The 23,529-nt window shown below is 40.6% G+C and overlaps 1 protein-coding gene across 4 annotated transcripts in view; it reads right to left on the bottom strand.

Annotated features, from left to right (window-relative positions):
* The window catches only part of LOC5567679, a 49,518-nt gene extending 35,832 nt beyond the window's left edge, over positions 1-13,686 (bottom strand). For all 4 annotated transcript variants that reach the window (XM_021854777.1, XM_021854780.1, XM_021854783.1 and 1 more), the window contains exon 1: positions 13,517-13,686. The gene's annotated coding sequence lies outside the window, so the exon portion shown is untranslated. The remainder of the gene's footprint in view (positions 1-13,516) is intronic.
* Positions 13,687-23,529: the final 9,843 nt, after the last annotated feature.

Raw genomic sequence — 23,529 nt, 5'->3', positions numbered from 1 at the left:
AATCACCATCCCAAAATCTATAATAGTCTCCAAACGTTCTATCTCCGGTGGAGGAACTGCTCGAGCTTTGTTGATCAGATAATTGATCAATATAGATGGTCGACCATACAGCATTTCTAATGTTTCTATAACCTTCGGTACTAGGTCAGGTACCAATAAACGACTACGCACATATTCTAAAGCTTGGCCTTTTATACTCCTTTGCAGTCGTACCAAGTTTTCTGAATTGCTATATCCGCAAGCTGAAGTAGTGTGCCTGTATTGGCTGTAAAATACTGGCCAATCTTGAGGCTCTCCTGTAAACACAGGCAAATCTGCTGACATAACCTGCCGAGCGCAAATTTGTTGGGAAGTTAATGTGGTGCTTGATATCCCAGTAGATGAATTGCAACTCGATGAGGTGTATTCAAAGGCATCTGGTAAGGTTAAGTCCTCCACACTGCTCACAGTATCTTCTACACCATGATAATCAGCCGTAAATATATCCTCATCATTTGAATCGATATTTAGTTGCGATTTCAGTAGACTGTATCGCTTCCGTGCCAGAGACAATTCCACGGTCTCTCTATCAGTTATTGCTTTCAGCTTGATAGCTTGTTCTTGTTCTAAATAATCCAGCTGCAGCTTTATTATTGCCGCCGGAGTAGGTACAGAAGCGGTTGCTTGGGTATTCTTCTCTGTGGCTTTTATATTGCAACCCGTATTTGATTTCTGCGCCGCCGGTTTCTTGGATGCGTTCTTCTTCATATTCGCTCACTTTTGGCGGTAGAAAATTGTTAATTTTCAAGAATGTTGCGATGGTTCTACCACAAGCAATGCACCGTGTTTCACAGCAGATCAAAAACACCTTATTTTTTACCGATCAGCTTGAACTACAAGTATTTTTATTTATTAAATTATAATCAATGTAATGCTATTTTCACTTACAATTAACAGTGCTCCTTTACGCCTATTTATTTGGTTTCAAACCTCTATTTATTTCAATAGCTTGTGAGTTCAATATAGCTTCCTCCAACAATTTCTATACATTCTCTCAATCTGAAGAGCCAAACAACGTTAACTGTTGTCTAGGGTAGCCAGCTATGCATTTCGCGCCATATATGAGGTGCAAGAGATTTATTTCAAAATTGTTAAGATTGTAGTACTAAAAATAGCACAGCTTGAAAAAAAGAGACAAAAATAAGAGCAAACATGAATCCTAAAGTAATCTTTGATTAAACTTCCTGATTCCTGATGAACTTTTGCAATAAATCATCTTCGTATGGAAATATATTTATGATCTTATCTCCTTATTGCCATAGTTTACTGATGCGTAATAACTAGCCGCCTTCCTTAGCCGAGTGGTTACACGGCTGTTTGGGCACGTCAGGAGTTAATCATCAATGTTAACTTCCTTTTTCCCGAACAGCCTAGATAGCCGTGTAGTGTCGGTAGCGGTTGTTTCAATTGGCTAAGAATTAACACTACGGACTGCCTGTTCCGGTGGTAAAAGTCCATCTCACAGGTGACCCCTAATTCATGTCGCTTTAAGCTTACCGTGCCTAAGAATGAATGGTTAGGGGGGTCTAAAAAAACCTAACCGCAAACGGAGCCTGTGGAGTACCAGGGCGCCCTCTACAGTATTGTGCCCTTCCTGTGCTACCCGGAGCAATGGTGCAGGTGACCTTGTGTTTCTCCGAGACAATCGGCTTCCCTTCTTCAGTCTCAAACCTGAGGCTAAATAAGGGTGGGATTATAAGGATGTTGTAAATTAGTTTAAATTTTTCACCCTTATGGCTTCGCATTATGCGTTTTTTTTTTTTTGTTGGGGCAGCAGGGACGAAAGTCCAGGGGCTTAACGGACCCCCCCCCAGGACCTCTGCGAGTTGGGGAGTTGCCCAGGATGTGGTGAAGTTCGCAGTGGGCTCTGATGAACCTTCATAAAAACCACAAAAATCCGAATGCAACTCTGTCACAGCGACCGGTGCCGCTTAAAGTACCCTAGCCCAAACTAACAGGAGTGCCAACCGGCACATCAGGATTGATGCCAGTGAGATCCTGATTATGGCATACTGGTCGCGATACAAACGGACAAGGCATGGAATTACGAGTAGGAGTGCTTCGAGCACATTGGGACCAACGCCAGTACGGCCCCAATTATGTATACTGGCAGCGCACGACAAAGGACAAGTAACGGCATATGTACTAGATAATATGCTTTGAGGCTGACAGCGGCGACATTCTACTCCCTTAGTAGGGTCGGGTGACACTGGCCCGAAACGGCGAGTGGGTTAATGGCGCAGGCTGCCCCCGTCCCGTAAAACCGTGGCAGGCCTTAGAGTACGTTCCAAATCCGTCGCCTGGTTGTTCCAACTGGGCGGGAGTAGGCTCAGATGCCATTACCTGACCTGCGCCGATCCGGCTCTGAACATAGTACCCCATAAAGGACTATGTCAACCCTAGCATGGCCTCCCTGCTTGCATAGATAACCATGGGATTATAAAGGCGACTATTCCAGCGGAGATGGATAGCGGCTCTTAGGGGGACCCATAAGAGATGATAAACCAAAACAAACAACTAGCGGAATGTGAAGGAGAGGCTTCTGGACCTATCAGTAACCGGCTAAGGTTCCCGCCAAGGAAGGAGGCGACCAACTTTATTGAAAACAGTGTGGGCAAAAGCCTAGATACTGTGACGACGGCAGGCACTGGCCGCTCCAGTGCAACATGTGTGGTGACCGATGGCCCGGGACTAATCGAGGCCATGGATCGCAATAGGGAGTACCTCCCTAAAATGCAGGTAGCTGCTGAGCAACTTGATGTCATCATCGAGTATGTTAAGAGCAAAACAAATATCAGCAAAGACTTGAAAACAAGTCTACTGAAATTGCGACAATCAGTCCTAGCTGCAAAGCAGGACTACGAGAAAGCCAAGGAACAACTTGGCAAGGTAGAAGGCCAAAAAGACACTAGGTCGTGTCAGACCGAAGTGTTTTCCTTCACAGGCAACGCGAATATATCTGATGATATTATTCGATACGCGATGCGGAAGAGGGAAGCTTCCGGGGATGAATACGTGGCGAAAAGACGTATGGTTGCTAAGGGAAAAGTGACCTACGCGGCCGTCCTCCAGAGCGGAAAAGCTGGCACGAGCCAAGCCCCGCGATCAAGAGGACATGGCAACAAAGGAGAGGCCAACACCAAGCCTAAGGCCAAGAAAGCCAAGAAAAAGGAGCCACGGGTTAACCGGAACCAGGCAATGCATCCACAGGAACCACGGGCGCAAGGCAACAGCAACCCGTGGATACGAGTTGGAAATAAGAAAAAACAGAGGAAACCGAAAACGGAGCCCAAGGAGAGCGCTAAACCGAAAACAGCGAAACGTAGGAATTTAGGCGAAGCCCTCGTTATCAAAACGGAGGAAGCAAAATACGCCGAGGTTCTGAAGGCGATGCGAAGCACAGAGAAGCTATCGCCATTGGGCGCAGACGTGCGAAGCATAAGGCGAACTAGGATTGGTGAAATGATCCTAGTCTTAAAGAAGGACGCCAAGGAAAAGGGTGCAGTCTATAAGCAACTGGCACAAGAAGTACTTGGTGACGAGGTTGATGTAAGATCCCTTACTGCTGAAGCGACTCTCCAGTGTAAAAATCTGGATGAGGTCACCGATGCAGCGGAGGTCTCGGCTGCCCTCAAAGAGCAGTGTGACATCGACGTAGCCAGTAAGGCCATCCACCTTAGAAAGGGCCCGCAGGGCACCCAGGTGGCGGCGATCAGGCTGCCGGTCGCAGAGGCCAACAAAGCGAAGAACTTGGGCATACTCAAGGTAGGCTGGTCGGTTTGCCGGCTGAGCATACAACAGCCTCCTGAAGTTTGCTTCAAGTGTTTCGGGAAGGGCCATAAGTCGTGGAATTGCAATGGTCCCGACAGAAGTAAGATGTGCAGAAAATGCGGCGCTGAAGGCCATAGGGCAAGCGATTGTAAGCAAATCGCTAAGTGCCTAATATGTGTCGACAGAGCAGACAACGGACACTTAACGGGCGGACCCAAATGTCCGGGCACAAGCGGAGTATCAAAGCAGCCAAAACGGAAGTAACACAGTTAAATTTAAACCACTGTGATGCAGCCCAGCAGCTGCTTTGGCAGTCAGTCTCGGAAACCAAGACTGACGTGGTGTTATTATCGGACCCATACCGCATACCAGCCAACAACGGGAATTGGGTGGCGGATAGGTCTCAACAGTTAGCAGCTATAGGGACGACAGGACGATACCCAATCCAGTAGTGATAGCTGACGACTTTAATGCATGGGCAGTGGAGTGGGGTAGCCGCTGTACCAATCAAAGAGGCCAACTATTGCTGGAATCCCTGGCCGCTTTAAATGTAGAGCTGGCAAATGTGGGTACAGTGAGTACCTTCCGCAGAAATGGTGCAGAATCGATTATCGACGTGACGTTTTGTAGTCCTAACCTTTTAGGTACCATGAACTGGCGCGTTGATGATGGTTATACTCATAGCGATCATCAATCGATTCGCTATAGTATAATACCAGGCGGGCGGAAGGCGGCGCGATGTAACTCGACCCAAACCCGAGGATGGAAAACAGCGCGCTTCGACGGCGAAGTATTCACTGAAGCCCTGAGGCGCGAACGGAACACTCTGGACCTAAACGGTGAAGAGCTAGTTGCTGTGATATCACGAGCGTGTGATGCTTCCATGCCGAGAAAAGCACCTCCTAGAGAGAACAGGCCGCCGGTGTATTGGTGGTGCGAATCAATTGCAAATCTTCGAGCAATCTGCCTTCGGGCTAGACGAAGAATGCAACGCGCACGCACAGAAGCACAAAGAGAGGAACGCGGTGCAGCATTCAGAGAGGCAAAGTTGGCTCTCAAAAAGGAAATCAAGAGTCGAAAACGGGCATGCTTTGAAAGCCTATGCGAGAGTGCCAATTCTAGTCCATGGGGTGACGCCTACAGAGTGGTAATGGCTAAGACCAAAGGAGCCATAGCGCCCCAAGAGAAATCGCCCGAGTTGCTGCGATCGATAATCGATGTACTCTTCCCGCACCATCCCATAAGCCCATGGCCCCCAGCGCCGTATGCGGCAGATGAAGAAGAAGAAGTGGCGAGAGTGACGAACGAAGAACTGGCAGAAGTCGTGAAATCATTCGCGTCAAACAAGGCACCGGGACCCGATGGTATCCCGAATGTTGCCTTAAAAGCGGCAGTGAACACGGATCCGGACATGTTCAGAACCACGATGCAACGCTGCATTGATCAAGGAATCTTCCCGGATGTATGGAAGCGACAGAAATTGGTGCTACTACCAAAGGCGGGGAAACCACCAGGTGATCCGTCGGCGTATAGACCTATCTGTCTACTAGATACGACGGGCAAGTTATTGGAGAGGTTGATTCTCAACAGACTAGTACCGTATACGGAGAGTGCGGACGGCCTGTCCAACAACCAGTTTGGATTCAGAAAAGGTAAATCTACTCTGGACGCCATCCAGTCGGTCGTTCAGACAGCTGAGGTGGCAATCGAGCATAAAAGGAGCGGCATCCGTTACTGCGCGGTTGTCACTCTGGATGTGAAGAATGCGTTCAACAGCGCAAGCTGGGAAGCAATAGCACACGCGCTTCACCGCCTCAAGGTACCGGTGCAGTTGTGTAAGCTTCTAGAAAGCTATTTTGATGGTAGGATTCTACTGTATGACACAGAGGAGGGGCAGAAAAGCGTTCGAATTACCGCGGGAGTACCTCAAGGTTCAATCTTGGGCCCGCTGTTATGGAATGCGATGTACGATGACGTACTGAGGCTGCCCCTCCCGACGGGTGTTAAGATTGTTGGCTTCGCCGACGATATCACCCTAGTGGTCTATGGTGAATCGATGGAGGAAGTAGAGTTGACAGCAGCGCACTCTATTTCCCTGGTTGAGGAATGGATGAAATCTAGGAAACTAGGACTGGCCCGTCACAAGACTGAGGTGGTGGTGGTCAACAACCGCAAGTCCGAGCAACGGGCGCTTATCTCGGTAGGTGATTGCACCATAGAGTCCAAACGATCCCTTAGGCATCTTGGGGTAATGATCGATGACAAGCTGAGCTTCGCTAGCCACGTTGAATATGCCTGTAAAAGGGCATCTACGGCTATAGCGGCGCTTTCGAGGATGATGTCTAACAGCTCTGCTGTAATTGCCAGCAAACGCAAGCTGCTGGCAAGCGTGGCGCTATCCATACTAAGGTATGGAGGACCAATCTGGTCAAAAGCGCTTAGAACAAGAAGAAACCTAAAGCGGTTGGAAAGCACGTACAGGATAATGTGCTTAAGAGTAGCAAGTGCATACCGGACGGTATCTAAAGAGGCCGTGTGCATCATAGCCGGGATGACGCCCATCGGGCTCATCATCAAGGAAGATGTTCAATGCTTCAACCAAAGGGGTACCAGAGGAGTCCGCGACACGTGTAAAGAGGAAACGCTCAGAAGCTGGCAGCAGGAATGGGATAACTCCACTAAGGGTAGATGGACCCATCGGCTAATACCAAATGTGTCAGATTGGTATGGTAGAAGGCATGGGGAAGTGAACTTCCACCTGACGCAGTTTCTGTCAGGACATGGTTGCTATAGACAGTACCTGCATAGGTTCGGGCACTCAGAATCTCCTGCGTGCCCCAATTGTGCTGGTGTAGAGGAAACAGCGGAGCATGTCGTGTTCGATTGCCCCCGTTTCACTGTTGTGAGAGGTCGCATGCTCACTACATGCGGAGGGGACACGTCCCCCGACAATATTATAGAGAGAATGTGTGCGGATGCCGAGTGCTGGAATGCAGTAACTACGGCTGTCACTCACATTATGTTAGAATTGCAGCGTCTATGGCGCGCCGACCAAGAGTTGGCTGCAGAGGATTAGCCCTGCCGAGGCTGGTCCCTTGTAACATTGTTTAAGTCGGCTAGGAGAAGCAGTTTGCCTAGGCTACTTCTGCTACACGTGTTGTGCTATATGCACTGGTCCCTTCCCGAAGAAATACCGTAAGGTGGTTCCGGGGAGATGAGGGTCTGAGTCCAAGGGTCATGTCGATGCACTGTTCACCACTTGAGCAATTCTAAATGAATTGCTCATGCACAGTGCATAGGCTGGTTTTAGCGGGTCGTCGTTGGTGCGTCATCCCCGCATTCCCTGAGTTATCTTCTCAGGGGATCTGTTTGCAGATTTCCCCCTTGTAAAAAACAAAAAAAACAAAAAAAAAAGCCGAGTGGTTAGAGTCCGCGGCTACAAAGCTATGTTGAAGATGTCTGGGTTCAATTCCCAGGCGGTCTAGAATCTGTTCGTAAAAGAAATTTCCTTAACTTCCCTGGGTATAGAATATCATTCGTACCTGCCACACGATATATGAATGCGAAAATGGCAACTTAGGCAAAGAAATCTTAGTCAGTTAAAGCGTTATCTTAAATTTTGCAAATTCCCAACTCACACAAAAATATAGCAACACTGCTCGAACCCACATCTCTACCTGTTAAAAAACACTGGTGGCTGTGTACGCCCGATTCAACTATCTTCATTGCTCTCCTACTATTCCCTCTTTCGCACGCTATCATCCATACAAGCCCGTCCACGTTGGTTTCCAACAACAACACACCGCTAGTAAAAGTTGGTTTCCGATTTAATCGACCGAACGGGCCCAATCACACAAGCAGCGTCAGTGTTGGTGGCAATCGTGATTGCAATTAGGCATCGTGCACAAAATACATAACGATGCAGGGGAAAGTAGCGGATCCGCTTTGCTTTTGGATCCATACAAAATGTTTCACTCTTCCACACGAAAAGCTTGGCGAAGGTTCGAAATGCTTCAATTCTCGCGTTTCGTAATTTATGTACCATACCTTAGGGGCCCAGATAGCCGTAGCGGTAAACGCGCAGCTTTCAGCATAACCATGCTGAGGGTCGTGGGTTCGAATCCCGCTGGTCAAGGATCTTTTCGTGAAGGAAATTTTCTCGATTCCCAGGGCATAGAGTATCTTCGTACCTGCCACACGATATACACATGCAAAAATGGTCAATCGGCAAAGAAAGCTCTCAGTTAATAACTGTGGAAGTGCTCATAAGAATACTAATCTGAGAAGCAGGCTTTGTCCCAGTTGGAACGTAACGCCAGAAAGAAGAAGAACCTTAGGGGTATGCGATTCAAAGGGCTTTATCATACATCTCATGCAAGCAAAACTTAAGTATTAAAATTTTAATGCGAGTAGAAAATGTTTGTTGAGAAGTTTTCATAATGTTGTACGTTCTACTCAAAACATTCAATCGTTAAATAATTGACAGAAAATAGATGATAATTTGGGGCCATCCAACCCCACAGGAAAATTTTATTTCACGTTTCCCTACACCAGGTCCGTCTCACTCGGGCTCAGATTGGGTACCACTTCTTGGTCCCTCGGTAGTGCAAAAGGTACCCAAGTTTGACAGATCGCAGTACACTTTGAACGGCATTCTAGATAACCTTATGAGCCATAAAATTTAGGGCAACTGCAAGGGACATGGGGGTCTTTAATTTGTCTTTGCCTACACCCCCACAAATTCCACCTTACTCGTACACTGTGCAGTGCATACGTAAGCAATACTCACAACTCGTGACTGGATCTGATACAGGATTGGAACCAAATCAAGATCCACAAATCCAAACGACATCTGATCAGCACAACATTATAGCCTCGGGGATGTCATCACGCCGGCTCAAGCTAATTCAGCAGTCGTACACAATTATTCAATGTATTGTTTTTAAAACTTCAACAATACATTATCAAAAAAGTCCTTCATGAATTCCTGAATTCCTTTTTACTCATCCCGTAAGAATTTTTAAGGGATCTCCCCTGAAATTTTCGGATTTGATAACAACAATACTTTAACAATTTCTCTAGGAATTTTATCAGGAATCCCAACAATCGAAACATTCAAAGAAATCAAGGAAAAAAAATTTAAAGGTCTCAACTTTCAAAATATATTTTCAGTAAGGAAATAAATTTACAATTCTATACTCTTTATCGCCTAAAACTGTGCATAACAAACATATTATGCATTCAAATTCTCATTACTACGATTAGTATTAGTAACCATCCAAAAGCATTATAGAAACTTAATGTATAATAAATCTTCGAGCTGTTTAGTGGAATACCTATAATTACCCGGATAAAAACGTATCATTCAGTGAATGGAATAAACCATTAATGTACAATATAACGTATTGGATACAATACAGCGTATTGTAAGTGAATGTCGAAGCAATATTATTCTTGTTTGGATAAACAATTCAAAAACAATATAATATATTGTAACAGAACATTGTATTGTTTTTAATTGGTTTTATACCTTACAATTTTGGTCAAATTCCTATTTTCGAGTAAAACAACTGTTGCTTTTTTCTATGTAGCTTTGCTGAAAAAAATAAACAAAACAAGTTCAGAAAGCAAGAAATGTTGGGTGAAAAATATTCAAAAAGTAAAAATAAGTAGTTTTTTAGAAGTCACTTGACATTAGCTGTAACGACGAATGCAATCATGATACAGTTCGTTGAATTGTTTTTGTATTGTACAACAATACACGAATTGCTAATCAAGACAATACATGAACAATATATCGTATTGTATTTTCAAAATGTTTGTATGAGAAAATATCTATATTTGTATTGTTACGATACTTACCACCCATACATTATATTGCCAAAATCTCATATACAATACAGTGAACTGTTCAAAACAATATATTGTACTGTAATTGTATTGTCATTGTACAATATACTGTATTGTATTTCCAATATATTGAATGGTACTGTTGCAATACGCTATATTGTTTTTGTATTGTATTTTTTATCCGGGTACCTGAACGAAAAACTGCATTTGGTATTATACCTTTTGATTCCGCTAGAGTTTGTATCCTTTGACAGATACGCGTATTTCGACCTCAACTGTAAGGCCGTCTTCAGTGTCGTGTACTAGACTCGACTTAGTACATGACACTGATGACGGCCTTACAGTTGAGGTCGAAATACGCGTATCTGTCAAAGAATATAAACTCTAGCGGAATTAAATGGCGTAGTACTAAATTCGAGTTTTCGTTTATTTAACTTAATGTAGCATATACTACAATTCATCTACTAAGACCCTGTCACTTATCCGACCCTACCGATTAAAACATCTTCTTCTTGGCATTAACGTCCCCAATGGGACAGAGCCGGTTACTCAGCGCAGTGTTCTAAGAGCACTTCCACAGTTATTAACTGAGAGCTTTCTTTGCCTAAATTGCCATTTTCACATTCGAATATCGTGTGGCAGGTACGATGATATTCTATGCCTAGGGAAGTCAAGGAAATTTCCATTACGAAAAGATCCTGGACCGACCGGGAATCGAACCCAGACACCTTCAGCATGGCTTTGCTTTGTAGCCGCAGACGCTAACCACTCGGCTAAGGAAGGCTTCGATAAAAACCATATTTTAGTATTTTGTTCAAGATTGTTTCGTAGGCCTTGAAATTTAAAATGCTTTTAAGAGTTCAGTAATATATTGTGCATTTTTCTCACCACTGGATTGCAAAGTGCGGCTTCATAAGTGAGAATTACAGTGCAGGATTACATCGAATGACGTTGGTGTTTTCATAACACTTGTTCTTTGATTTACAGGGTAAGGGCTGGTTCACAAATTTCATAACGCTAAAGGGGGTGAGTGGTTCAACTCTACACCGATTACATTCCAGTGCTCCAGTTTCGTCGATATTCCCCCAAATCTCACCAACTACTAAGAGCTCCCGCACGCACTTATTTACTTTGGGATGGTCATTGGTCTTGCATTCGCAACGTTTCATGAGACCAATTATCTCCACAAGTATCTCAACTAGAGACCAATCTCTTTTCTTAAGCGTTCATTCTGAGTAACCAGCCCACTTGTGTCTGCCAGTAGATGATACACTAAAAAACACTTTTCTTTATATTTGGAACAGCATGTTTGACCACAGGCATCGACATAAGAGGAACAAAAATTCTATGACTCACACAAAGTTACAACCATAAATTTCGTCTCAACTTTTTGGCTCACTGTTATTAGTATTATGAATTTACACTCCTAAATTGCGTATGTAAAACACATCCCAGTAATAGATATGAATACAGCAAAATGTCGTGTAGCATAACTTTTAAGGAATTTCATTTAATAAATTGCGTTGTTCTAGAGAATTGCAGAAGTGTCAATATATAATCCATAAAAAAAGTGCAACATTCTTTATATATATATTTTTCAAATTGCTAGTGCTAGCAAAATCATCATCTGGATCCTGAGAATTATAGGCGGGATCCTACGGAAACCTAGCATAATACTTCAAGGCCTTAGCGTTTCCTGTAGATTCATATCAGCACCAGGCTCTTGAGGTTTCATAGCGGGATCCTGTAAATTTCTGTTGATCTCATAAGCTAAATGCAAAACATACGTCAAACTTAATTATAACTCATTTCAAGTACAAATTATAGTGTATTAAATTACAAGCCGCATTTATGGATCACCTCATGTTTATGTTTGCCCTTTTGACTGCAGTCAATCATTCATTATGAAATGCTTTATTTGCTAAAGTCTAAAAGTTCAACTGATTTTAATGTTCATAAAATTAAAATAAAAGATATGCCGTTTTGCAAAACTCAGCCTTTTGTTGTTTTAAGAAAATGTCGAGTTCTTGAATAAGAGTCACTTATGGGATTATTGATTTAACGAGGCCTTGTCATACAAATAGTGTACATAAGCTGCTAAAAGATTTTTAGGCGTAAAAAGAATGTTAAACGTTTTCCACAATTATTATTACGGGGCTATAGATTCATAGCATAGTTGAACCCTACAGAAAGCTGTTTCGAAGTGAACCATTCCGATGTCTCGATGCCATATGATTCCATAAGTAATTCTTATGATGTTTTCAAAACAAATAGTTGAAAAACATTATTTATTTAATATGGGTTCCAATTTTGACTTTGATGCCAAATACGGAATCCCACTGTAATAAATATTTAACGATAGTCGTTGAACTTTTTTCAATCGTTCTGTGAATCGTCATTTTACCTGTTTCTTTTACTTAAAACATTTCAAAAAACTAACTGATTGTAAAAATATGATGAATCATTTGTTTCCTCTTTTATATTTTCGGATTTTTGAAGGGGGGGGGGGGGGGGGGGTGACATAGAAGAAAATTAATATTTGTTTAGCCTAACAAAATGTAAACAAATCGTATTTTTTATAATATTCTATAGAATCCCCCAAAATATGGGCCCATCTTTAAACTCATCAATTTTTCCACATTTTTGTCAGTTTTCGAAATACAGTCAAACCTCCATGAGTCGATATCAGAAGGGACCATCGACTCATGGAAATATCGAGTCGTGGAAACGAATGCCTTGCTAACAGCTGAGGGGACCATCATAGTAACCATGAAATTTTGTTATCAGTATGGTTCCATGAGTCCATATCGAGTTATGGAAAATCGAATCATGGAGGTTTCACTGTAATTCGATGATTCATGTATACAAGTGTAGTTACAGGTCATCATCGCTCAACAAACAAGATATACAGTAAGGACCCGATTTTGTCAGCCCCTCGGTGAATTTTGGGCTGACAAAATGGGGAACCTGACAAAATCGGGTCATTTTATTTTGTTCCTGTTTTTCAAATTTTTATGTGTTACATGGTTACATTGACTTTTAAGAGGGCGATGAGAATGGGCGTAGTCAGTATTTTTATCAGGGGCTCCCCCCTCCCTTATATTGGTAATATCGATTTTTAACACTTAATAAAAGGCATTGTCATTGCCCCCTCTGGCTACGCCCATGCGTGCATGACATCAAACATCATCGTCAATTTGAATGTAAACGTGGTAAAACATGACGATAACAATTTTTTTGACAAATTTTAAATAGGCTGACAAAATCGGGTCAAAAAGCTGACAAAATCGGGGGTAGGCAAAATCGGGGGCAGACAAAATCGGGGGCTGACAAAATCGGGTCAGTACTGTAATAATTAAACTTGGAAAATACAATGATAAATATTCACATTGGATTTTCTCAAGTCTTACGCCCTTTTGTATTGTGACGTCATTCAATGCTAATACGATTCTTCTCTAAAATTCTTATAACATAACAGTTACAGCAGAGTTACTCCGTAGTTATCGATATGGTTTATGCTAGCGCTGCAATACGTCCATTGCCCCTACAAGTTTTGATTTACGCTCACTCTCACTACGTCACCGTTGATGCAGCAAAGCATTCCTCCTCTCTTTCGTAATCGGCCTAACCGTCATCAACGCCAATACAATCGTAAGAAAGTCCATCTTTTACGCTTTACATGCATATCGAACACCACACGCACACACTGATAAAATCGAAAATTCGGAAAAGCTCCGGCCCTTTTTTGCTGGCATCGCGTTTTCTCGGCTCCAAAAGGGCATAGAAAACTCCCAAATTGCAGCACAATCCACCATTTATCCAGCACAGATTTCACACTCCATCCAAAGAAACGCACCTATTCTTGGTCATCACACTGCTTCCGTGGCCGAAACGCGTGAAAATTTAGCACTGGCCGATTTTTTTTTGATTTCCAACACGCACTACGCTAGAGCAATAACCGCGAGCCGCCGCGAAATTACCACCGAATTGAGTAACCTTTTCCACTCGACCAGGGTTGTCACTACATTTTGGAAAATGTCTGGCAAATTCAAAATGAAAAGTCTTGCAATATCTGGCAGACACAATCGTGCAGAAATGCTAGTTGATCCAAATTTCGACGGTAGCAAATGATTAATACAAAATAAAAAATTGAATTAATGATTGATTTAAATTCACTTCAATCAGCAATTTAGTATTAACATCACTGGAATTTTTGCTTAACCTTTTTTAAATGCGTCTTACTGCATTGGCAAAAATTCTAGTATTTATCAAATAAGTTCTTTATATTTGATTCAGATTCTGGCACTTTGATTCTTATGATTGTATAATGTTATACCTAAAATAGAGAACTCGTGATGAAGTTTCGCCATACGTTTGTCTTGAATCTTAATCTGATTTTTTATGAGAACCCCGCTCATCTGGAGTTGTTCTGGACATTATTTAAACTTGTAATCGTCAATTTGTAAAGGAGCGAGAGTGTTAACAAAAAAAAGAGATTTGAATGCCGAAATATCATAGTTTTGTAAAGAAAAAAGTGAAGAAAAAAAATAATATTGATGTTGTGTCTGCAGTACGAGTATTTCTATTAGTTGGTTTCTACGCTGTTGTATGTGCTTTTAAGCATCACAATTATGTTTATCAGAATATCCTTAAATATTTTATTTACTGCTATAAAATCTGGCTGGATTTGAAAAAGTCTGGCAAATTGAGCAGTTTGTCTTTTTGTCTTTTCACTGATTAAAAGTCTTGCAATGCCAGATTAATCTGGCACAATGGCAACCCTGCACTCGACTCGACTCGCATTCGCTTCACGCTGGCTGCTATCGTTCACAACTCCGCAGACACGAGGGCCGAGAATGAACCACCACTAACAAGCGAAACTGCGTTTCTCTCAAGAAATCACGATATCTCTGAAATAAAGTCACACAAACTCGGGCTTTTCTGGACCAACACACCAAGCGTGTAATTTTCACACATTTCGAAAACTAAACATTGATTTTTTGTGCTGATTTCTAATAAAATTTTTCAAACTTCCCGACGCATAGAGATGCTAGTATTGCTGAGCTTTTTTATGTGTCATAAACCTCGCAAAAAAGAAGAAGAAAATTATTTCAGGAACAAATATCACACACTGGATGTGGTTATCCAGAAAAGCTATATTTTGTGCGAAATTTACTCAATCTTGTATAACTTCGTTTGAGCGTGATATGGAAGCTTGTGGGCAGCACTTTCTTGGCTGGCTCGCGTGTCCGCCCGGTCTAGAATCCGTCGAAATAGTTGTGTGTTTGTGGGAGCAAACCATCATCGTCATCAATTTTGGGAGGCGAGGTGGTGTGAGTAAGCGCAGTGACTACAGCACACACTGTGTCTAATGATTTTATATGGTCAAATTCAAATCGATTGACCAACAAAGATTTTAACCGTTCTACCGAACGATGTTGATGTCTTATTGAATTATGCTTTGTTTGTAAAATAATGCTATTTGACGATAACCATACTTCTAATCATGATCATAACCATAATCAGCTCTAGTATAACAAAAAGCGTAGTATTTAAATTCATATGCATTTTCACTTCAATTCAATCAACCCAACCATTTAAATTCCATTCTGTTATAACCCGGTCAAATTCTAGTTCAAACAGGGTTCGTAAAAGGGTGTACTTATTTCTCTGCGTTTAGTTTCATTTAAATCTTTGCATTCTTTTTGAGCTCTATATCATTCCATCTCAGTGGCGCGGGAAGTGGGTAGGACAGGTAGGACATGTACTACGCACAAAAACACCTGGGTAGGACAGTCAAAGGATCGTCCTACCCACGATCCAATAAAAAAAAATCAAAATCAGCAGAGAGCTTGAAAAATAAATAAAATAATTTACCATGTTTTCAATATACATACAAATTCAATGAACGTCGTACTTATTCTTATGGAGGATTGAAGACACGATAAGATTTTTCATGGTATTCTCATGCCCAGTAAAGCGTGACATTGACATTCTTATAGAATTGAGCAATCCTGAATGAATTAATGGATGGCATCTTAAAAATATCTAAGGCTAACTCTTATATGGTCGGGGTTCTGCTAAACCGCACCAAGCGCCAATTTTTCCAAAAAATGAGTTATTTACACAAGAGGATTCAGATTATCATAACCTTTCCACATTACAAATATCGAATAATTTAAATCATCCCTCGTTGTGTAAATTCAAAATTTTTCTCTGGCAGGATATGTGAAACTGAAATTGTAGCCAACCAGAGCGAACCATAAACCTAAGCTTGACATTGGAGGTAATTTAATGTTCTGATTCAAAACCGTTTTTTTTTTTAATTCTTCCTAAAACATTGCAAACTGGCCATTCCGGACAACATACAGGACCAACACCATCAGATTTAAGCATGTAATGTAAGCGAACAGCTATGTAAAATAAACTATTGTTTCGGTGGTGCTGATGTATTTTCATTCAAATTTTGTTCAGCCACACCGCACCAAGTACCATTTATATGAACAACGTGTTTTTGTATGAAGAAAAGGTATCAAGATGCACTAAACGCTAGCCTTTGCTTGTTATATAATATGTTGATGGATCCATGCAGGAGCCGTAATGAAATAACAAGACATTTTAATTTGATGTTGTTTGAATAAGTTGGTAGCACATGGTGCGTTTTAGCTGTTCAGAAAATGACGTTTTCACCATCAAGCCTCATTGATCAGAGTACGCATAAGTTGTTTCTAGTTTTTAGCTCTCAATTCAACAGTTCGAAACGACCGAGAGCTAGCACGCCCGATCACCACTCGAAGGACACGAGTTCGAATCTCGACTAATATTTTTTTACGTTGCCTCTAGCAGACAGTCATAAAAATCAATCAATTTTCAGCTTATGTGACTATTTTTGAACTATAGATCAAAAGCAGTTTTATAAACAATGAGAATTTCATACCATCGGAGGTGAATAATGGATTTCGTGCCAGTCCTGGTATCCATGTCTCGTAAATAATCGTGAACTTGTTCAGCCAAGGTTCTCTAAATATAAGTAACTTGGTGCGCTCTGGCAGAACAAATTAATGATTTTGTTCTATCATCAAATTTTTTAACTACATCATTGTTGTCTCTCTTGAATCTTTAAACGCGTGTGGACTTTGATTTAACATTTTTTCTAATAAAATAGGTAATCCACCATGAGAGAGAGATAGAATACGTTTAGGATGCCTTGTACCAATTTATTATTCAAATAGGTTCCCAGCATTACATTGTAGACCAGTTCCATGGAAAATTCTAAATCCTTCTCATTCGTAGTGTATAAACATTTGAAACATGCATTTCAACATGCATGGCGACGATACAAACCATATGTCTTCATTTTTTTTTCTTGTATTGCTGAAATCATGAAACACATTCAGCCAAAGCGAACTGAAAACCATTTTCTTCCATTTTTGTTCAGCCAGAGTGAACTAAGTGCATTTTAATATGAAATTAATTCTAATTACATGGAAAATATATTATGATTTTCTTGAATATTATATCTTGACTTACTTATTGGAACCTCTTAGTCATTTGTGAGCGGAAAAATTTTGAAAAGAGTGATTCGCGATCTAATCACAGGTGAGTGAATTTTAAAGTTAAATATCTCAAAATAATGATTTTGGTACTTGGTGCGGTTTAGCAGAACCCCGACCATATGTTCTAGGACAAATTGTCATGAGCATTCATGGAAGTAATTCTTGAGAAGTTTCTGGAATATCCATAGAGAATTATCAGAAGGTTATTGAAGAATTTTTGAATGAATCAATGAATTAATCTAATACCAGTTTCATCGTGTTATTTACGATTGCGATTTCTCAACGTGCGATCACTCTTGATATAATCTATCAAAGCATTGCTAAATCTCTTGACGATGTTCAGAGCAATTCCTCCAGAAATTCTTGGCTGATTCCGTAGAAATTTCGAGTAGTAATTCTTTTTTTTACGTTGGTTAACGTCCTTCGGCAACATATGGGGGTACAATTCCAAAAAACGAAAATTTGAGCATGTAACGAAAAGTGGTCAGGTTTTGACCGCTAATAACTCAGCCATTTATCGATAGATTTTTAATATTTAAACATCAATCAATCGTAAATATATCTACGCGTCGATTCAAATTGAGGACACTATAGATTATTGGCAACAAACTATTGAAAAATCGTAAAATATTGACCTTTTTCTTATCTAGCCAATCACGTTCAAGCACATTTTTGGGTTTCGCTTCCCACTCTAAAAGCGCACCGGCCCTGCCATCGTCATCGGCGCCGCAAATTTATCCGACTCGTAATAAATTCAGTGTCGGTGGTTAAGAAGCAAACCCGTTAGGAACGAAATACCAGAAGCCCCCTGAGTTGCTGATCCGAGGAGCTGCTGCTAATCGAGCGTCCGACGTGTGAAATCGCTCAAGATTTCAAGAGTGAGCATCATTTCCAGATTTCAACTTATGCCCGGTGATCCACAACCCGTTGCTGTTGTGCGCCATCCACGTCACGAAACATTTAGCTGGTTCGTCGGATGAGCAAATAACTTGCGTTGAGGATTCCCCGCTTGACCATGGCAATTAACTGATAATATCCCACAGTGCTATTCATCGGTGACAGCATCGAAGCTAGGAAAGCAACGGCCCTTTTCAGAGCCATCAAATGTGTGGAAAAAATTGAAAGAATAATATTTCCGACCTTATTACATCTTATATTCCTCAATCAATCTCACGGAATGCTTTTGAAAAGAAATTCTCATTGAACAATTTTCATCATTTTGGCACCAATGGATCAGAAATTTTCCTTCATACTAAGAAAAACTATTGATTATCAACAGCTTGAACCATTGAATATTTAGTAAATGTCAACCCTTTCAGCTATTCATGTTCGACCAATTTCTCATGCATTATCATTTTCCGCAATTTTCAAGTAATTCTAAGCCCAACTCATTATTGGCACATACCCATTTCCCAGATAGGTCGACTAGATAGAGAAGAGCACGAAAGGGAAAAGCATCATCTGCTAATCTAAGGGTTTAAAACATGCTTCCTTCGCCGGATTCGGTTTCATTCCATTTTCGCTTTCGAGATGGTAAGAACTCATCCGAACCTGCTTAGTGAGGAGCACCTCGCAGCCAGAAGCCTGCTGAGCTGTTGATCAGCGTCTGGTTTGTGAAATCGCTCAAGATTTTTAGATTGACTTGAGCTTCCAGATTTCAGCTCGTGATAAACTCATCATCTGTGGTGCAGTCAAGAATCAAGCCCGTTAGGTACCATTACCACTATTATTAGGCAAATCGAGCGTTTGGCTTGAGAAATCGCTCAAGGTTTCAAACTTGAGCTACATTTCCAGATTTTGACTTCAGCCGTGTGATCCAATACCTGTTGCTGATGTGTGCCATCCACACCACGTATTTATCTATGACAGCATCCGAACTAACAAAGCCTTTGGCTCTTTTCAGGGCCACCGAATATGCGTAAAAGAGTTAAGAGTAATTTTTCCGACTTTATTTATCACATTGCCAAGCAATGAATAATATTTCTTTCATACTATAAGATCAACAAAAGATGACTGGTCCCAAAATTGGTCGTCAATTATCCATTTTAGGTCTACAATAGCCCTATTTAGCACGAGACATGAAAAATGAACTGTCGCACGATATGTATTGGAGTTCAATATCAATTGTCTCTAATTACAGGTTCCCTCGGGGACATCCGGTGGTCCCGGAAGTAGTCACTGTAGTCAACTATCCATTTTGAATCTACAGTTGCCCTATTTACGACAAGACATGAAGAATGAGCCGTCGCATGATATGCTTTGGTGTCAAAATCGAAATGTCCCCTACGCAAGGTTCCCCCGGGGCACTGGGCGGCGCCATGAGTGGCCAAATCTGTACAAGACTCATTTTCAACTTTTAATAGGGTATTTTAAGATAAGCTAGGGAGAAAACAATATTGCGCGACATATTTTGAGTGAATAAATTGTTTGATACCAATTCGGATCCACTACCGGCACCGATTCCGGGGAAATGGCCATATATTGGTTGTTTCTGGACCAATATTAATACTTGGCGCACCAATCGCTTCAGAATTAGATCTTCTATCTTCATGTGTAGTAAAATTTTGATTTTTTAGCCGAGACCTTTGCTAAAAACACGTCTTAATTTTACTGCATAAGACATGCTTCCGGAAGTCCGGATTATCACCGGTATCCGGTGGTCATAGTTCATCTCCGTGGATGCACCTCAAAACTAGATTAGTTGACCCGTCCATTACTTCTTAAAGAATTGAAATCGGTCAATTTTTGTCAAAGTTACAGCATTCCAAAGTTGGCCCAATTTTTGCCTGTCCCAGTTATTTTGACAACCCCCTGTACATTTGGGACATAATTAAACGTACACTTGGCTGCAAATCGTTATATGCATAAATATTTACGAAAGTTTCGAACACTGAAAACAGTATGAAGTCAAAACGAACAACAAGAACGACATCAAATCAGGTTACATTAATCATCGTGGTCCTTCGTCACTACTTCTTATAACCCCATAGGGATGTACCTTTATAGTTTTTCAGGGCCTCTAAGGGTATAAGTTGTTTTGAATCATATTTCTTACAAAAATATCACTATCTCACTATAACCAAATTTGGAATAATCGGAATATGCTTTGTTAAACTGAACTCTGTGTAAAACCGCCCAATGTAATCGGCCTTTCATTAAGACCATTTTCGAAACCGTATCCTTTTTGAACCAGCCTAAGGTTATCCAACGTCAATTCTGCAAAGTTTGCCAAAGGCGTCATTTTTCTAAATAGTCAGGAACCTAAGATATTTGCAAAACAAAAGTTTTATGCTCACTTGCGCTACCTGATGGCAAAATCTCGAACATCTTGGCTAGAATAAACTTTTTTTTCCGAAGACGCCATCTTTCTAAGTGGTAAGGATCCTGGCGGAAAAATCTCGAATCTCTTTATTAGAATAATGATAGACCTTGAGCTACTGAACAACTTTGCCGAAGACACCATCTTTCTAAGTAGTCAGAATCCTGAGGCAATCGTAAAAAAAAACGTGTTCAATAGCGCAACCTGGTGGAAAAATCTTGAATCTCTTGGTTAGAATTATGATAGCCCTTGAGTTACTGAACAACTTCGCCGAAGACGCGATCTTTCTACGTGGTCAGGATCCTAAGATATCCGCAAAATAAAAGTTTCTCGCACATTAGCACTTCCTGGTAGCAATTTGACTTGAGCAGTGTTGCTACGACAAAATTTTGAACTTTGCATAAAAAACTGGATTACAGCTGAAGAGTATTGCTATGTTGCTAAGCATTCTATTATTCTATTTCGCTCAAGCTTTATGGTTTCGATATTTTCTTTATTCTTCTTAAACAGCGTTGCCAGCTACATGAACATTTGTGCTTCGGGCGAATATATGGTACGCAACATTTTCTTCAACTTTGGTGAACATTCGGTATCGTTATCTTCAAAATTTAATGGTATCTGCATATCACACCCCAATTGGCTCTTTTGATAACAATCGAGCAGTGTTGCCAACTATCACCAAAATATGAACACTTGAATGGCCATTTTGTAAAGGTCTCAGCCCATGCTTCAACTTTGCCGAATATCTCGGGTCAGTATTTCCACATCTAGACGTTGCATTTTTCAAAAACATAATTATAACCCTGATTTTTTTATGACCGGTTCTTTTTACGACCCCCCGATGACGGTCGTAAAAAGAGGTTGGGGTGCATCATATAATATATAATACTAATGAGCAACTTTGCCGAAGATATCAATATTTCAAATCCACAGAATTTAGAACCATCCTAAGATCTAGTTACTGAGCGATAGTCGCTTAGAGCAATGAAGCAATGATGAGGAGAAAATCATATTGCGCATTTCTTTCACCACTGGACTCTCGCAGAAGTTTTTACAAGTGCGCGACTGCATCAAATCGAGTCGGTGTCTTAAGTGGGCTTATTCTTCACAATCCAAAGAATAAGTGCTCTGAAGACACCAACTTGATTCGATGCAATCCCGCACTTTTATTCGAATTTTCGCACTTATGAAGCCGTACTTCGCAGTCCAGTATTGAAAGAGATACACAATACGTAGAGCAAACCATTTAGTTGCCATCGGATATCAGGGCATTATTCTAAATTGTTAACTAGCTGAGTGTTTTCGAAGAGATTTGTTATTTTATGGTCCTATTATTTTCATTCGCGATTTGAATATATTATGCATTTATTCCTCCTATAAACAAAAATTGTCTAGCGTTTGCGTTTGCGCCTGAAAGCACACAAAAGCTTCCATTCCATATTGATATGCTATTCTCTTGCATTCAAAAGCTCCTCGTCTGCATTTCAACGTCAACGGATGAAAAAGGGTTCAACAATTTCCACCATAATTTGTGTGGAAAAATGGTCTCCGAAGGTTTAAGGTGCAGGATCCGTCATTAATTTGACGATTTTTCGTTCAAAATCATGAGAATTTGTATGAAAATTTGTTCACTGTATTTTATCCTTCAAGCGAAACACAGTGAACACATTTTAGTCGTAGTAATTTCAGTTTTGAACAGAATAACTTATTGTCTAAAATTATCAATAATTTTATTCGACATGTCTTCCAACGTTTCAACATTGGATATTCTATGTAACAAAGTAATATACCATTTTCAAAATTCTGTTTTGAATCCTCTGCAGAGCTTTCTTCCTGGTATTATAACAGCTAATCCATATTGGTATAGCATATTATAACAGCATGGCCGGCCTGATTTTTATTTTTAAGATCAAGGGCTTATTCTTAAGGCTCAAGTATCCATCATTCAATCATCAGCAATCATCAAAAACGGAAAACCAGTTTTTTTTTCGTTCAAATATAATTTGATTTAGATTTTTCTTTATTATAGAGGCTTTAAGCCTTAAGCAGGTTCACCTCTTTGAGAAAATTCGTTCAAATATAAACAAATTCTCACAAAATTCTATCATTGCAATCCAGATAGCAAGAGTAATGCAATGATATATTTTCTTGAACATTGCTTAAATTTTGAGCAAAAAAAAAAACTGGTTTTGAAAATTTGTAAAACGATGATGGTTATTTTCCTCTTAAGACAAAGTTTCGATGTTCTGTTAATGAGTGAATAAAGATATTTTGTATATTTGTTACATTTGGCTTGAATGCCCTCAATGTGATTTTTGAAGGTTATTATAAAGCAAAGCCAAACTTTGAATTTTCAAGTGCACAAGACTGGAGAATCTGGCAACAGATCGCGTGGGAAATCAAATCAACTTACTTGCTTGCTGGTGGTGACCAATGGGATACATTTTCAATGGGAAGCGCTGTTTGGTTCTCAAGACTTGTGCTCTTTAAAATTTGAGGTGTGGCTTCGTTCTATAATCATCTTAATATTTTTATCTAGCATGAGCCCTAGATACTTTACTTCGTCTAACCAATTTATCGACACCCCTTTCATTGCGACAACATGTCTACTTGTAGGTTTCAAATAGAAAGCTTTCAATTTATGTGAAAATATTGTATGTTGTAAAAAATAGGAAAAGCTCTGAAGACGATGGACAATATGTGTCTTCATCTTGGAAATGGGATGTCATTAAAAATCTGGAGATTTACTTACAAACCGTTCCTGTGATGTACCTATTGCAATACCTTGAAAAAAGTAACATTTGTGTATCCACCGGTGTACTGAATTCACTCGGTCTAAGATTTTTTACACTTGGACAGTGCATGCTGATGAATGCTCCCACGTGTTCCAGCCCCACTCAAATGTAAAATCTCTTGGACCAAGTGAAATCAATTTATTGATAAATAAATACATCGTATTTATTTCTTATTTCTCAAAGAAAAAAGAATTATAAA

Source organism: Aedes aegypti, chromosome 3, assembly GCF_002204515.2.
Source record: "Aedes aegypti strain LVP_AGWG chromosome 3, AaegL5.0 Primary Assembly, whole genome shotgun sequence".
NCBI lineage: Eukaryota > Metazoa > Arthropoda > Insecta > Diptera > Culicidae > Aedes > Aedes aegypti.
This window is presented reverse-complemented; position numbering and strand designations above follow the sequence as displayed.